We start from the raw sequence: 18,060 nt of genomic DNA on the forward strand, positions 1-18,060 counted from the left end.
CCAGCTGCTCACCTGTGCAAGATGGAGGACCAGCAGCACAGAATTCAGTGCTGCCCTCACACCCAAGGTGACTTCTGAGAGACGTTTTCCCTTTTGCAGAAGGTGGGTCTTAGGGTGATGCAGGGATGCTCTGGAGTGTGGGAGTAGCAGAAATACTTGGCCCTGGCACCCGGTGGGTAGATGCCCCATGATACCCTTTTTTCATCCATCTCAGTCCTGTCTAAATGGAATCCACTGGCAAAAGCAGCAGGGCACAGGCTCTTCTCACCTCATCTTCCCACACCTCAACTCTACTATGATGGCACTGGGGCTCTATTGCAGCCCTGGTTGCCCAGGAGCACAGCTCAGCTGCTCACTGGTCCGACACTAATAGGGTCAGAAAGGACTGATGGGATTGTAAAGGCAGGAACAGATGTGATTTTGTTCCCTTTTAATGGGAAATACAACATAAAAGTAATTGCTCATAGTACAGAAGTGAGAACTGTTGCTGGCAGTGATGACAGTATTGCTGGATTGCTTTGATCCCCTCTAAACACATGCAATAACCTGAGAGAACTGCAGGTTTACCCAGACTCACAGGGCCCCTATGCATGGCTTGAGAGGCAGCTCCAGGGTAGGTATCATGTAGCCATTTCCAAAACCTGAGCAGCAGCATCCCCCACTGTCTCTTTCTGGCAACCCAGGTTTAGAGGCAAAACACTATCCCTTGGGCAGAAACGCTGAGCTGGCAGGACTGTGCTGCATTCAGGAGCCAACAGGCGGAGCGGTCTGATTTCACCCCTTCGCACTGAGCCATCCTGGACTGCTTTGCTCTCTAGTGGGCAGTGCAGAGAAAAAACACAAAGGCACCAGAATAAATCACTTCTGCACAAGGCCTAGATGCTTTGGATTTTTTTTCTTTTTTTTTCTTTTGTCTTCTCTTTCTAAATTATCTCAAGGGAAATATGACATTTTTTAAGAAGTGTCAATATCTTAATGTCTAAAGCTACTTGGAAAAAATCCTTGCTGCATACCTGGGATTTACTTAATACAAACCAGCGTTAGGATTGCCAACTGACATGAACAAAAAAGGGGGGCTTTGCTTCTTTATTAAGGAAGCAGGTCACAGAGCTAAAAACTGGGATTTTTATGATCTCACCAGAGTGTATGGTTACCTTTGAAGAAGCAGAGCTTCAATGAGTGCAAATGACCACAAAATTTGGAGCAGTATTTTTCTCTGGACACGCATTTTCTCCCAAATACAGGTGCATGTTTCCTATCTGGGGCCATGCTTGCACATCACAGGAACATTTCATATGGTCAGAATAGCATTCTAAAAGTTGAAAGACTGGCAAGCAGGGATGTGCTGGAAACATGGGGTGTGCCCAGCGGTCCACAACTCCCCAGTATGTCCATGTCTTTCATATGGAGGCTAAAGCATTGTTTAGTCTGATCCTGTTGTACCTGATCGAACCTGACCCTCTACCACTTAGGGTACATCTTTGCTCCAGACTTTCCCCCCGGTATCCAGGGTGTGGGAATTCTGAAGGCTGTCTTGCTAGGACCATCATTCCCCATGATAACTGGCAGCATCTAGATCAGCCTGAAGTACTAGCATAGCCTCATGAAGGCCAAGAGAGTTTTAAGCTGGAGCAAAAGCAGTTCACAAATGATGGGTTCTTGTGGCAATGGGGAACTGTGCAGTGCAGCTGTTTGAGATGTCTTGCCCTATGTTTGGTCCTGTTTTCCAGTGTTCAGTAAGGAGGGTCTTTCACAAAATACTGGAAAGCAAACTAACAAAGTAATGAGTTTTGATGTCATGAGTTGTACTGTCATGTTCTATCGACTTCCAAAGGTCAACGGATTTAGCTGAACTTTCACATAGACCATACTTGGAGATAAAGGCCAGAACTTTTATATGACAATTGCCTGCCATGGAAGTTTTAAGAATGTAGGGGCAAAATCCATATTTTTAATTATATATACCACACTTCCGTACAAGCTATTAAAAGGAGTTCAAACAGTCTCATTTTTCATTTGAATGTCACACCTTTTCACACTTCTGATGTTACATGTAACATCAGATCAGGTTTTACTCTCACACAGGTTATTAGATAGTAGTACTCTCTAATAGATTATCAGAGAGTAGATAGATTATCTGCATTATCTGTGTTAATATCAGGAAAGGAGCCTCCATTTAGCACCTCAATGAAAGTATAAAGATAAATCTATCGAACTCTCTGGATTATTGATTAACAGATTTTATTCACCAGGTTAAAAAAAAGTTATCAGAAAGGCATATTCTATCTTGTCTACTACAATACATGTTCTAGGAGGTGAAAAGTTAAAGAATTCACACCTCCCCCAAAAAACCCTGCGTCACAACCTCCTCAAAAAAAAACCACAAAAAATTAGAGAAAAAAGATTCAATTTCTAGAGCAACGGGGATTTTATTCAGCAAGCAAATTTCCCTATATTATCCCCATTCGATAAACTACGTTTTCTGACATTCTGCCTCTAGCCAGTACTAATATGTGACTCTTCCAGGAAAAAGTTACACAAACCGAAAGCCTGTACAGCTTGTTTCCCATGCTATGCTATGGAAGATGTAGAAATTCTCCCTAATCCAGATTTTTTCACTTACATCCAAAAGCATATGGTGTACTTTTACTTGACAATCTACAGGAGCTTCTCTCATGCACAGAAAAACCTGTGATGACAGAGTGGTTGACAACTCTGCTTCAGAGTCAAGAAAGGCTATGATTAAGATTCCTTGTGCAGCCTTCCTGAAGCCTCTTCCTGTGCACTTTTTATGACATTGTCCCTCATTACATGCCCATACACAGTTCTTCCACAGGGCACAAGCGTACTCTGTGCCTTGGATGAGCTGCAATCACTGACAGAGGGATTAATTCATGTTTTGCGCTTTCCCTGTTGCTCAGCATAGCACATTTATGTAAATGCATAGCACATTTACTAAATCACACCGTTCCAGTCTGTTCTCCTCTGCACTAGATTTCTTACCTCATCCATCCTTATTCCTACCTTTTAGTCTTCTCTTAGTCTCAATTTTCTCAGCCAGGCTCAGCCTTATCTGGTCTCCAATTCCATTCCAGGTTGATTGACATTGCAGTTGCTTCTGCAGATAGAGCTTTTGTTAACATAGCCAAGCTAGCTTTAAACTAATTAACACAGGTACCATTAAGAGTGGCACCTAGGACTGAAAACCTGCTAAATCACTGAGTAAACACTTTGTAGTCACCTTGGGCTGAGCCCCATGCCTCCACAATGTTCCATGCTGATACAGCATTAAAATGTCTGTGAACTGCCTCTCCCATTTACAGTTCCAACTGCTCCCAGCCTCCCTCTCCACATCTGTTTTCTGCTTCAATGATCAAATCAGCTTTGGTCTTCTTTGCAAACAAGCCAAGATTTCTTCTTTCTCGGTGTTGTCTGGATGTCATCATGGGAGGTCCTGAGACATCCTGTTCTAGACAGCAGCAGAAATGGCAGTAATATTGCTGTTCATCCCTGCATCTCCAAAACAGCTCTGATTTCCCTTTATAGCAGGGTTTCCATTTTGTCTCAAGACCAGAAACATAGGCCTGTGCAGTCTAGGCAATAGCCACACATGCTGGGCTCCAGGCACTAGCTAGAAGTCAAAACCAAAGCTATTGTGCAACCTGGCCTTGACATTTTGTGGGACACCAGTGCAGAAAGCAGACAGTTGCAAGAGCCCATCCATCAGAGGAGAAGAGCTCTATCTCAGACTGATTCCAAGCCTGCAGCTCTGAGCATTGCCCAGCTAACAAACATGTGCGGGGCTCTTCTGCAAAAATGCAGTGCAAATGGGAAAGCTTGGTGAACACACAATAATCAATATCGCTGTGGTAAATGTTTATATTCAGGATGACATAAGCTTATTTTACATTTGCTTACCAAGGATTTACTGTGTCAAAAAAACCCAAACCAAACCAAAATAACACCAACCCCAAAATACAAGATTTTCTTTAGCTTTCTCATAAAGTTTAGTTTCAGTCTCCAGTTTTTATTACTTTGCAATTAGTCATGCATGTTGCTTTTATATCCAGGGAGAAGAACTCTCTAAATAATCACTAATTTCGTTCCTCATAAGAAATTTGGCAATCACTTCAGATGATTAAATGGTGATTAAGTAGTTGCCTAAAACTGAGAAGCAAGATGCAGCTCTCTGGCCTTTGACATTTTCTGGTTAAAAGCTGAGACTTGTGTTAGCCCTATTAACCCAGGAGGAAGACCAATCTGCTGCATGGTGCACAAAACAGATAAGACTCCACGCTTCCTACTTTGCAAATGCACTTTCACCCTGTAAAGAGCCTTCAGACCTTCTCCTTGCCATGTGTTACTGTGCAGCTGGGGCCAATGCAGCTCAAGCAGAAGCTACTACCCTGGTGGGTCGCCTAAGCCTATTCTCGCCAGAAGCCTTACTTGAACAGTTTCCATCAATATGTTTATCAGATTTGGGATTGAATTAGCACTTTCATTTGAAGTATCTGCTGCACTCAAAACTGGGTTTTGTTTGTTTACATCTTTCTTGTGCTTAGAAAAGTTTTTGGCAGGTTTCAACCAAGCTTTTGGGGGAAATTTTTCAGAAGCTTCTAGCCAGCTATACATATGTCTAAACCTGCTGGTTTGGTTTGGTTTGTTTTTTTTCCTGGAGGAAACTGATAATGATTTTTGCATTCAGCAAGACACTGCGTGGGTTGAGGGATGGGGCTTTCCCATCAATTTTTATTCCCTCAAAATATCTTTTTCTCCATCTCTAATTTGCGAGTTTATATGCTATTAACTATATTGAGATAGCTGTTGTTTGCTCCTGTTTGTGCTTCACCTGATGTACGCAGCTGGGCCTCCTGGTTTTCCCCTGTCAGACCCTCCAGGATCTCCAGAGGTCCCTTCCAACTCTAATTCTGTGATTCTTTGAGACCATTGGCATGGGTTCCAGCTGCAGAGATAAGGCAATGAGCAAGATTAGAAACTTACAAGGGAAATGCAGGGTCTACATAAAGATTAACCTACCCATACTTACTGAACAGCATGGTATAAAACCTCCTCTACTTCATGAAACCTAGTTTCTTCCTTTCCAAACTCTGGGGGTCAAGCTGAGAAAAAGAACCCTCACCAGACACAAAAAGGGGAGAAAAGTAATGCAAGCCAGCTGTGCGCATGCAGTCATGATGTCTTGGGGAGCCTGGGAGCTATCTGCAAGGACTTTTTTAGTTATGACGTAGGTGTTGGTATTTCATCAGCTGTAATGCATATTAGGAAGTTTTAACTTACTACTGAAAATACATTAAATACTATGATGTAATAGTTATTAATAACTGCATGATGCAAGACATTATTTGTGATCTCAGGCACAATTTAATATAGACATAAGTCTATGCTTACCCAGAAAAAGAATTCTGCTAACAGTTAAATGCTCAAATATCCGTTTATGATTTTGTTGTGGTTTAAGCCCAGCCAGCAACCCAGAAACCACGTAACCGTTCGCTCACTCCCCCCCAATTCCTCCTCCCACTCTCAGAGGGATGGGAAAGAGAATGGAAAGCATGTAACTCCCACGGGTTGAAATAAGAACAGTCCAGTAACTAAGGTATAACACAAATCACTACTGCTACCACCAATAATAATAATGATAAGGGAAATAACAAGGGAAGAGAATAAAACTGATACAACTGCTCACCACTCACCAACCGATACCCAGCCCAACCTGAGCAATGATCTAGGCCTTTCGGGTGACTGCCCCCAGTTTATATACTGGGCATGACGTGCTGTGGTATGGAATACCCCTTTGGTTAGTTTGGGTCAGGTGCCCTGTCTCTGCTTCCTCCCGGCTTCCCCTGGTCCCTGGCAGAGCATGAGGCTCACAAAGTCCTTGGTCAGAGTAAACATTACTGAGCAGCAACTAAAAACACTGGTGTTATCAACGTTGTTCCCAGGCTGGAAGTCAAAACCACAGCACTGCACCAGCTACTAAGAAGGAGAAAAATGAATGCTACTGCTGAACCCAGGAGAGATTTTCAGAGTTCTATTTACTGACAATTAGGTTTTTAATTGCTAAATATTAGCTAGCTGTTTACACACAATGAACTCCCTCTGCAGGGAAATAGAGGTTTCACCTACAACAGGACAGAAAATCTAAATACAAAGTATAATGAGGACGTCATTCATTTATGGCAGTCTTGGACTCAGTTTCTTTAATTCCCTATGATGAACTTTACTTATGCAGGTTGTTCCTAAATTCAAGCAAGCAAAATATTGACCTGAGAAGGAAGTAGTAAAATAAGTAGTCATATTTCAGTGGCCATGGAGTACAACAGATTTACATACACTCTGTAATCAGACACCAAGCTCTTAAAAGTCAAATAAATACGCTTCCTACATAATTTTGTCTGATCGCTATGGTTTTAATCTGGATGGACTTCATGAGGAAGATCCTTGCAGCCTTGGTTTCTCTGCTGAAGTCAGGAACAAAGATGCTATACTGAAGCCAGTTACATTTGTGACATTTTTCACAGTTACGAAATGTGCCAAGTCACTAGACACAAGTAAACATACACTGGATGTTTAATGTGAGTAAGTGTAATTGATAGGAAAATATTCTCGGGTATGTGTGCTAGCTCTCTCAGGAAATCTTATTCCTTTATTCTCATCTGGGATGAGAATGATGCTTGTTTGCTGCCCTGCCTCCTGCACCTCAGGCTGGTAGGCCCAGCAAGCAGACACATCTAGTGGGCAGGGGGAGGCACATCAACTCTTCTTCAAAGAACATTACTTTGTTCTTTCTTTAGAGGTATAGAAAAGAGAAATCAAAACTGGAGGAAATGGACCCAGCCTGCAAAAATCCCCTGAGGAAGGGCAAATTTATTTTCACATCTTTTTACTTAGCATGCTTCACCAAGCAGATGGAAGAGTTTTTACTCTAGATTTTGTGTCCTAAAGCCCAGCCTGTGAAGACTGAGAACCTTTTGGTTGATCCCTTCATAGAAGAGTGGTGAGCTCTACCTTAAAGTTCTGGCTGATGCAGAATTCCTCACAAACAGTTCTAATACTTTTTGCATAATAATGTGAAGAAAAGATATCAAGGCAGCAGGTACGTACATTTTTCCTTAGGTATGTGGTATAATGAGAGCAAAATACATTTCATCAGTTATTGAAATTAGTTATGCAAGAGCTGGCTTGTCCTTTGGATTGCCTGTACAGTAGATAGAGAAAAACAAGTGCTTGAAAGAACAATTCACTTTCTTATGAGCAGACAAATTCAATCCAGAGGTTTAACTCTGCTTTCATTGACTGTAGATAGAGCCTCATTACTGGGAATTACAAAGGTGAGATGAATCCCACACAAGCTGGTTCAATGTCAAATATGTACAGGGATTTGATACAACTCTCCAAAATATAAGTTGCATCATGAGGTGCCTTGAAATCTGGCTGTGAGGTTGTGAATGCAGGTATGTCACTGCATTTTTTAAAAATACACAGTTATGCTTCCTGGAAAAATGAGTGCAAGATCCTTCCTCATTATAAAATGTATAAGTTTAACTGCCTCTGTAGTATATGAAGCTCTCACTCCTGACTGTCTCTTGCTATCCATAAAATGCTTGGCTTTAGGATAAAGCAAGTAAGTGCTATTTCTCTCTGAAATAGTCTTCCATTCTACAAAGCAGTGATGGCCTGTGGAATCAGTGCTAGGCAATTTGGGAGATGCGTGAAAGGGAGAAAAGAAAAATACTCCTTATAGCTGCAATTAGTTATGATGCTTTCAAGCAGCTCAACCCAACAGCAACTTTCAGCCCAGCTCTTTCCATCCCCTTTTAATATCTACCCAGACACCACTATGCTCTTCTGCTGTTTTTCTCATCCCACAGTTCTCCCACTACAATTTTCATCTGCTATCATTTAGTGGCAGCGCTGGCAAAGCCCTGTGCTGAACAACTCCCTCTTGGCATGTGGGACCCTCCTCCCAGTGCTCTGCTTCCCAGCTGCTTTGAAATGATAAAAATTAGAGACTTGGCTGAACCACACACAAAGAATCCCAGCAATTTGGGGGAGATCTCAAAGTAAAAAACATTTCAACAGACTGTGCTACATCTCAAAGGCATATTAAACACAAATAACTTTCCACAACACAACAGCACTGATAGTCTTGCTGAGTAGGTCTTCTCTGTCTGGGACACATCAGCATCACTTAATATGAATGAGAAAGTTACATGACATCAAAATCACACTTTCCAAACTCAGATTCTATTCTGACTGAAGGTGGAATAAATCTGAAGTAATTTAATTGCTATAATTATTCTAGGTTCAAGGCAGTGTAAAACAGAGGATAAAATATATTCCAGCAAGCACTGCTACTCCTCACTTTAACACCACATTTTAATTTTATGGAGAATTTTAACTAATGCAATTTAAGGAGGAAGATGGAAGTAGAATGTGGAAACAAGTTGCTTTCAAATGAATGCATATATAATGGCTCCCTGCGAAGCAGCTTGAAAGCAATGCAACTGCTCATCCAGAACAGAGTTATTTTTTTTAATTTTAGCTAATGTTGATTTAAATACCGCTTTAGTGACTGTGAAAGAAATTTAACACTTGATTCATTTTTATTGTCATTAATTATTCCAATATTTTCGAAGCTTGTTGTGTTAGATTCTGTTGTCACTTACTTTGTGCATTCCACTAATTTCATTAGCCCCAAAGAAATTGTTCCAGATTTTTTCCAGGATAACTTGGAATATAGGCCTATTATAATTTTCAAAAATCATTAAAAAGTGCATAATACAATTGTTATTCATGCTTCCTTTTATTTACTCTGAAAACAAGAAAAACCTAGCAGCTCCAAGGGGCTGAACAGCATGCAAAGTGTGATTTAAACACTACTAAAACGCAGGTGACATTAATGTGAATAATTTTCTCCTTTATTGGTAAACTGCTGAACAGCCAGCCCCAGAGAAGCCATCAGAACAAGTCTGTTAGAAAGAGACTGGGCTAAAGCTTGACCTTCAACCCTGGAATAACATAATTCCATTAGATTCTTAAAAAATAAAAGGCTAAAACATACAAATTCATAACCAGGGACTGAGCATAGTGTGTGTTTGAGATGTGTCTGATTCTGCAGCTTGCATTTACAGCTCTGGGACATGCCAGCTATTGAGCTAGGAGCCTCCTTTGCCTCATCAAGGATGCTAAGCTGAGCTTCCACAAGTAGGACCTGTTTCCTCAGGAGTAAGTCTTTCCAAAATGTCCAGATGGCAACATTACCTAAGCAACATTCTAGAGCGATCCTAAATTTGCAAGGTGCCCATGGCAAGAGACATGTAGAGAAACATCTGTGTTTCAATGATACCTCACCAGTAGAATTATCAGCAATAACAAAACAGGAAAAATAATGTTCTCTGATGGATATAGCTTATCGCATCTCTCACTGATACTATATATTGCTATCCAGTCTTCACTGAATTAATATCCTAGATGCAATCTGAACATCCCTACACTGCTCACAAATGACTGCTGCCCTGTAAAGGCTCAGGATCCAAAGTATGATTATGTCAGATGGGAAATGCAGAGAGCTCAGTTATGATCACAAAGCTCCCGTGACTGATTTCAGACTGTGAAACGTACCTGGCAGGAGGAGACTTTTTCAAAGAGTCAGAAATACCCAGCCACACTTGAACTTGCTCAGTAAAGCATAGAACACTTTCTAAGTTCATAGCATCTACATTTGCAGTTTAGAGCTCTTTGATTATTCACTGTATTGGTTAACACCACATGACATTCTGCATTTGTAAACCAGAGGTTTGTTGCCATATTGTTTCATAACATATAGATATATATCTACATATACATGTGGAGATATTTCTCAGACACAGAGCATACAGAGTAAGACTGAAATTGTGCATTACTGTAAGACAGGTGAAGAAGTATCTGAGCCACAGAACTGGCTATGTCCCACTAAAGCAACTCATAACCTAGGCAAACAGAGGAGTAACACTGAAGAGGCAGCTGTCTGTAACAGTGCAGTGAATCCAAGACAAGCAGGCAGCAGAAGGTGGTTTGTATCCTGTAGGCACAACTACCAGAAACAAACATCTTACCCTTGCTGGAAAGTAAACTGACCAGCTGTTAACATACATAATTTAAAATACATATTTCTGCAGTTAACAGCTATGCCGCTATACCATGCGTGCTTTAAGGCTTGCCAAATGCCTGTACCTGCTAATGGGCGTAGCTGTAATAAAAAAGGGAAGGCTTCTGCTTCCACCAGCAGAGTTTCTCTGTGCAAGGGGCAATTCTCTGATTGCCCCTCCAGTAGTTTCTTAAGTGTCAGAGGAACAGGAAAGGTACCTTAAGGAACGAGCTCATGCAGAGCATCAGACTGCCCTCAAAAGTGTGAACCTCTGGGATGTTCCAACAATCATTAACAGAACTACTCCAATGCAGAAACTGTGTTCCACTTCTCTGACAGGTAGTTTTCCAAAACAGTGAACTTTTGAAGGTATTTGAAGTTCTGCCCTTTCTTGGAAGCAATGTTAAATTTAGTCTAGTTCAGCACAGTGTCTTCAGTGCACAGCACTGTTTGAAGCAGGCTTAATGACAGTGCTAGTATAAATAGTTTATGAAATAATTGCTACAGGTCCCTTTTTCTTTAGGTTTGTTTTCTGGTCTGACCTCCAGTTACTCAACACAGATTTACTTCTGTGATTGGATTTCTCCAGCAATTCCATTTCCAATCAAATGCTCTTACAGCATTAACAACGAAGAACCAGTTATGTTGCATAAGAAGTAAATTTATGGAACTATGGGAACAAAAAAGTATTCAGTTTACCTCTTCAGTCATTTTAACATCTGTCTTTACTGATTACATTAATTCACAGCCTGTGATTCTTTTATTTTTGCTAATCCTTCTGCTGCTTGTGAAGGGTTTTAGCATTCAACACAGTACTGGATTGTTAATGTACCCATGTTTTCACTGTTTTCAATCCACCTCACTTACCAGATGCTTTGGAGGGTATTTCCACTAGCAGACTCCATTAGTATTGACTGTTGCCCATATCAAACGTTTAATCATATGTTTGCTTGAACAAGATCCATTATTGTCTTTGCTTGTATTGCAAAGAGCCAGCTTTGTAAGGTTTCTCACTTCACAGATTATTGAATCTTTTTGGTGAACTGGGCTGTTTGTAGCCTAACAACTACAAGCTTTTAATTATTAAGAAGCTTGGAGAATTCTGAATGGTACAAGATAAAGGCTTTTCAGTCACCACTTTGGACTCTTACTTGCTCCAATATCACTTGCCTGTCCTGTGAACAAGTCTGAATGGAAGTATATTACTGTCTGTGTAATACATACACAACAAATGGAAGTATGTTACTGTCTGTGTAATACATACACATATACATAGAAACCCCTGAAGTATCAGCTAAACCAGTTTTATCTATCTTAGGCAATGTAGTGTGACAAGTTTACACACAGATATTTGCTTTAAGCACTTTCTGGACAAATTCACCTCTGTTTGGCTCCATCACCTGTATGTTAAAGTGTTTGTTAAGACTGCATGTGCCCCTCTGGTGATTGTTGATGGATGATAGCTTTCTCCTGTGGGAAGAGACTGGGTGCCTAGGGCTGAATTCTTCCACATGTTGTATTTGGGCTTTTTTGACCATGAATTTTTGTTCACATGCCAGTATCTTAGCAACAACAGACAGTCTGATTCAGGCAAATTCACTGTTTCCTCCCTGGAAAATTAATACAATGATGTTGACATGCCAGTTTAATCTTCTATTCCACTGCTTTTTGGGGTACAGAAGAGCAATTTATTTAGTTCTGTGCACTACAAAGCAATAGCTCCAGGAGCAATCAGCCCAGAAAAGGTCTGAATTACTTTCCTATGATAGGGTAAGCAATCATTAAACCAGAAATACAGCAGCGGTAACATGCAACTCTTTGGCAGACTGGTAAGTTTGCAACCTGGGGGCTTTAATGTCCTAAAACTAGGGACCAATGTAACAAGGTAACCTGCAACTTGATGAAATACAACCTAATATCTTAAAATGCATCTGCAAGAAATTAAAAGGTTTTGGAAATGATATATTACTTAGGCTACAGTGGAAGAGAAATAAAACTGTGTGGGAGACTAGTAAGCAGTAGGGCTGCAGTCACACTAGACAAAGTACTATTTGAATTGTTTGGAGGACAGCATTCATATATATATATACATATACACACATATTTTATGCTTAAGCAAAGATTAGAAACCAAGCATAAGGCTCTAGTTCCTTCTGACACTGCTGGCTCATTCCAGCGGAAAGGCACTGCTAGAGTTAAATGGAAGAATGATCTATTTTAACTGTCCGTTCCTAGAGGTCAATGTTTAGGATTAAAAGAAAGTGAGAGTTGAATGGCATAGCTAGATAAGCTTGTCTTTAGGGTACTGCTTTAAAAAAATTTTCCCTACCTCTTTGTCATCAGTATCCAAAAAATTCAGTTATACTGCAAGGTATATATTGACAGCCCAGTTCTACAGCCCCTATTTGCCAAAGAAATTGTGAGGATAAAGGTAAGCAGTATCTGCAAATGGTGCTAGTCTCATGTACACAAGAAAGGCAAAAAAACCCAGATTACTGATTCCAAGCTGATAGGTTTACGTTCAAACAGGAATATGGTCTATGATTCACTGTCAATGTATGAACAGCACTGTCTCCATCTCCTCTTGTTCAGATTTTCCAGATACCTCTAGAGTCTGGACCCACATAATTGGTTGTACTTAGTTTCTAACACAACCTAATATTTTTGTGCGAGTTTCAACAACACTACGTCTCTGATGTTAATGCAAGAATCTGGCTGGTTAGGGACTTGCTTGAGTATGCACTAACTGGCCACAGCAAACCTGTATGGAAACTTAAGCAACATCAGCCACATGAAAATTAGCCTCTCTCCTTCTGAAATGTTTTAGCAAAATGCTTGTCACACCTTCTAATGATATCTACAGAGACAAAAGGTTCCCGTAACTACTTGAGAACGGCACGCACAGCTACTTTACACTCTTCTACTTCAGTTAACATCCTCCTCTCTTCCCACTGCTCCTTTTCATCTGCGCAGCCTTACACCTAGAAAAGTCTTAAAAGCACAAACCAGCAATTATTCTTTCAGTTATGCCTTCCTGGGTAGTCTTTAAATCTCACCTGTAATCTCCTAATTTTCCTAATTAAAGTCATAAAGCTTTATGATTTAATAAACATATTCTGCAAATTAAGTATTCTAATCAGGATCATATTAGAAAAATAGTCAGAGATAAACATAAATATTTCTGACACAGGTCTAAAACTAGAATTATTAATATTATTAACAATAAGGCAAATCAGTGAGGTCTTGATTAGGGGAGTTAAAAAGATAAGTAATGAGATTCAGGTGTGGCTGAAGGGTAACACCAAAAGCAACTAATTACCATGAGTTTCAAGAAGAGAATTATAACATGATTAAGCTCATGATCATTTAATCTCACTTCTTCCTTTGTAAATATATCCTTGCAACTCTTTGTAATGAGTATGAAACCCACTGTGGAATACAGAGAAGAGCAGAATGGAAACTTTAAAGCCTCTTTTTTAAGCATTAACTGGATCTCTGTCATACTTATCATCTTCACATCAAAACCCATGGATATTTACAGGGATATGGAGACATGTCGTGTAAGCAGACCTTCTGCAGGGAACATAGATGGGTATTTCTGATATGGCACTGCAAAGAGAGTCAAAGACATCCATTTGTTGGCAGTCAAATATTTCCACCCAAAGCTCCATCAGCTGTCCATGGAAACAGAGTAAAATCCAAACCCACATAACAGCTGTGGCTACTGAGCTGCTGGATACCTAGACCTACAGCATTTCCAGTTCATAATTGCTATAATGGTGGTCCATTTGCAGTGGAAATCCCGGCTACTATGGAAGATCTGGGGCCATCCCACATGAAGGAGTACTGCAAACTACATGGACTCAGAACAGAGACCTTTGCTACTGCAAAGTATTCACTAAACCCCTGTGCAATTTTTATAAAAGAATTGACTTCATGTGTTCAAATGAGCAAGTAAACCCAGAAATATCTCACATGCTAAAGAAATCTTTATGATGAGCAAAGGCTAGCGAGTAGCCATCAGACTTATTGCTCTTGGCAAGTTAAAAATGAAACACTGGCATTTCCCCCTTGAAAAGTATGTGGTACACAAGCACCAGCTTCTGGCTGCAAACAGATCTTCCTTTCTGTTTCTCCTGGCATTAACCAGCATAGGAGATAGACCTCCAGCCTACTTTAGTAGTTGTCTTAAGAAAGAGTAAACTAGTCAGTGAAGCAATCATGCCAGTTCCTCTCTTGCTCCTTCTCAGACATCCCTAGAGTAATTTCTGAATGGGGACTTCTGTTTGCTGCACCACACAATTCACACTGGCAGTCCTCACCCTGCCTGAATCTTCCTTGTGCCTAAATTGCCTTATACGGTGAGCCAGCACTTGCTCCAGACTCAAACCAATCTCAATGTGCGAAGACCTGGAAAGCAGAGCTGATATCTGTGCTAATCTAATACACCTAATTTGAGAGTGATACCAGACCATTAGAGAAGTGGAATTAATCCATTGTCAATATTTAGAATAAAAGTTCTGTATAATGGGGGCAGATTTGAAAATATTACCAATGAAACAGAAACTTCTGTACACAAACTATAAATGATTGGATCAGTTTGATATAATAGTTACGTTTAAGCCACTGCTGCTTACATGAAAGTGAAAACAACAAAACCATCTCAAATATTTGTCATATTCTACATACCCGTAGAAGCATCAGCTCCCCCAAATAATCTCAGAAATACTTTCATTAATTTTCACAGAACACAAGAAAGACAATATTGCTTCATCCACTTTTTGAATGGGAAGGCAATCCCTTCTTAAAATCAAGATCTTCTCACATAAAGCTTTGTTCGCAAGCACCCTGATGCTACTTTCCAACTGGCAGAGTAGCACCAGCAGTGTAAAGATAGAAACTATGAGATATTCAAAGGAGCCAAAGGAAATATAGTGTGTATTTTTCATCAAATCTCAGTTCCAGCTGGCTGTCTATTATCTCTAGGCATAGAGAAATTCAAGGTGAGCACAGACTCGTATACAGCAGCCAAGCAAAGCAATTTTGCCCAGGCTCATTTTAACATTCCTACACATAATTACCTTCTCATAAAAGCCAAGACTATCAAGTTTATTACTCAGTTAAGAACAGTCTACAGAATAAAAAAATAAACCTTAGAAGTAGTAGATGGTGTATTAACTGTTGTCCCTTCATATGGCCTCATGCAACACTTAGATCTTGCACTAGTGGACCCTCTGAATTGTACATTACTTAAGAAATTAATTTTAACTGATGTATACAGGACAGACACTTGTCCTCAGCTTTTGACTAAGAACGTATATAACAATATTATATCATTATATACATACATGTATATATATGTATACATGTAGGCACTTGCTACTCAGTTGTTCCTCATCAACTGCAAAGCATGAGTATCCTGAAGCCAGATGTTAATTTTAAGGGCTGAGGCCAAGAGTGCTGAAACTAGCCTAGACTTCAAGACTGCTTTATTCAAATGGATTAACTGTGGAAAGACTTGGGTTTTATTACTTCCCTTTTGAGGTAACCATCTTCAGATGTTCAAAGAGCACAGGCACTTTTATTAAGGGTATTTGCACTCTTCCACAAAGTTATGCTGGAGCTGCAATAGGAAGCACACCAGGCAGTTTCACAACACAAGACTTAAGAGACAATGCTTCAGAGTCTTAAAGTGTTCTTGACCCTCACGTGCAGTCCATATCACAGCATGCAATTCCTCAGGACACAGCAACTTCAACTGGGAAAAAAATCAATTCTGCCATCCAAAAGAGCAGTGTAAAATTGATCTCCATGTCCATGGACAGCTTACTGTGGGGAAAGCAGACAGGTTTGGGCTTGACCCAAATTAAAAGAACTCAGGTGGGCAGCACCACTCTGGGACAAAAAACTGCTTTAACTCCAGCTCAGTTCACTGTCCCAGTTTGCAGGATTGGTCTGTGAATATCTGTGCTGGTATAACTGGGGGAAGAAGAGTGTAGGACCAGAAATGAGCAGTACTGGGTGGAAGCTGAGGAGCAAAACCCCCCTTCAGCTGTGACTGCCACTGAACTATTGAGTGACTGATATCATTCAGTGTAATTTCTGAAGCTTTCTGAAGTGCTGGAAGCAAGAGAATATGCTATGCTGTTTTGGGTGGACAGGAAATCTGTGAATAAACATGACAGCTCTGAGAGGTGCCTCTATAAACCAGCATGGTGTTCAAATGAAGTTCTGGCTAGCCCAGAAGATTTTACCACCACAACCCTTTCTGGAAGAGCCTGTTAGAATCCATCAGCAATTAAACCTCTCAGGCGATATATAATAGGGTTTTAAAGGACTGTCCACAAAGCTGTGAAATGGGTTATTTTACAGCCTTGTACTAATACAGTGATCTATTCCTTTATAAATTGAATGGGTATTTCACTGTAACGGGTATTTCCAATTCATATGTAAATGCTGTTCTATTTTGATAGCATTTTTATTCACTTTACGGACTTGAAGATTTTGCATTTAAGACAAGAAATGACTACCAGGTCATTTAGTATCATCTCTTTATCTTGGATTCCTAAACTTTACTCCACACTAAGCTAAGTAATTTATTTGATCAAAATGTGGGTTGTGTTTAACACCTGCCACAAACTTCCTCAATATTCCTGCAGTTCAGTGTCTTCCCCACTGTTCCATAACTGTCACAGCAGTTTCCTTACTGTGACCAGCAGATTTTTCCGCTTTGCCTGATTTTTGTAACATTCTCCCAGGCTGCTCTGTACAGCTTCAATGCACTTCACCTGTGCTGAGTGCTGGATATTTCCTAAGCTGAAATACCAGTGTGCTGTGGTTCAGATTCTTCCACAGCCTTGGAGTTCAGTTACCAGTGAAATCACATTTAATTCTCAGGCTGTTTACAATTCAAACAAAAGGATTTCTCTGTACAGCATCCAAACCCAAAACAGTTAAGAGTACTTAAGCTTTTTGCACCAAGATCAAGTATTTAAAAGAAAAATCTCTCCTCATGTTTCCTGTGGTTACAGTCTTATGCATACCACAGGCTGTATCTACAGCGCCTTTTTTTATGTATCACATAAGCTTTTACAGACAAGCTTGCTCTTCTAATCCCCTAAGGGTTCCACATAAATTCAGCCTTTTCCCTTCTAAACTTCTTAATTTCTTACTTATTCAGAATATATTTCTACACTTGACTTCTTAAGACTTTTTTATTTCTCTGGAGATATAATAATCTATTTGCAGAATCACTGTTAAGCTCTGTACCTAACTGGCTTATTAACAAATTTGTGACTTAACAAGGTAGTAAAATGCTACTCTTTCCTATTATCCTCACCCAGGTTTGACTGTACCAATAAGATGCCAACAGGTCTGGAAAGAGAATGTTAGAGCTTTTGCAGTCAGATGAGTACTGATCTAATTTATACATACCATGCCTGTTAAAATTTGTTCCAAACATTCTGGCAAAACAGCTTTGTATCAGATCAAACAGTAGGTGCCTACACCAGAATTTCCCAGACCACCCACAGGTCCGTTCAGGCCCCTTCTCATTCCCTTCCCACTCCTTGACTCCTGAGCTCGTGGCACCTGGCTGCAGTTGCTCTTTGTCAAACAGAGGCTCAAACCATGCTCATTCTTCTTGCCACTTTACATCTGTGTTTCACCTTGAATGCCCCCTCTTGGATGCGGCTTTTCTGCCTTCCTTTAGGCTTTTTCCTGAATCAGTTATTGTATCTAGTAATCTTGGCATTGCCACTAAGCCAGAACCAAGGCTGAGCAGAGAGCCAGACTTGCCATAAGCAGCATTCCCTGGATGCAGCTCTGTGCAGTGAGATGCTCATGGGAGTGAGCAGGCAGGAGGGCAAAGCAATCTCTCCTGGCAATCAGACTGTGAGGAGCTTTGCTGCATC

Source organism: Pezoporus occidentalis, unplaced genomic scaffold, assembly GCF_034315485.1.
Source record: "Pezoporus occidentalis ecotype Australia unplaced genomic scaffold, CSIRO_AGI_Poc_V1 ctg4, whole genome shotgun sequence".
Classification (NCBI taxonomy): domain Eukaryota; kingdom Metazoa; phylum Chordata; class Aves; order Psittaciformes; family Psittacidae; genus Pezoporus; species Pezoporus occidentalis.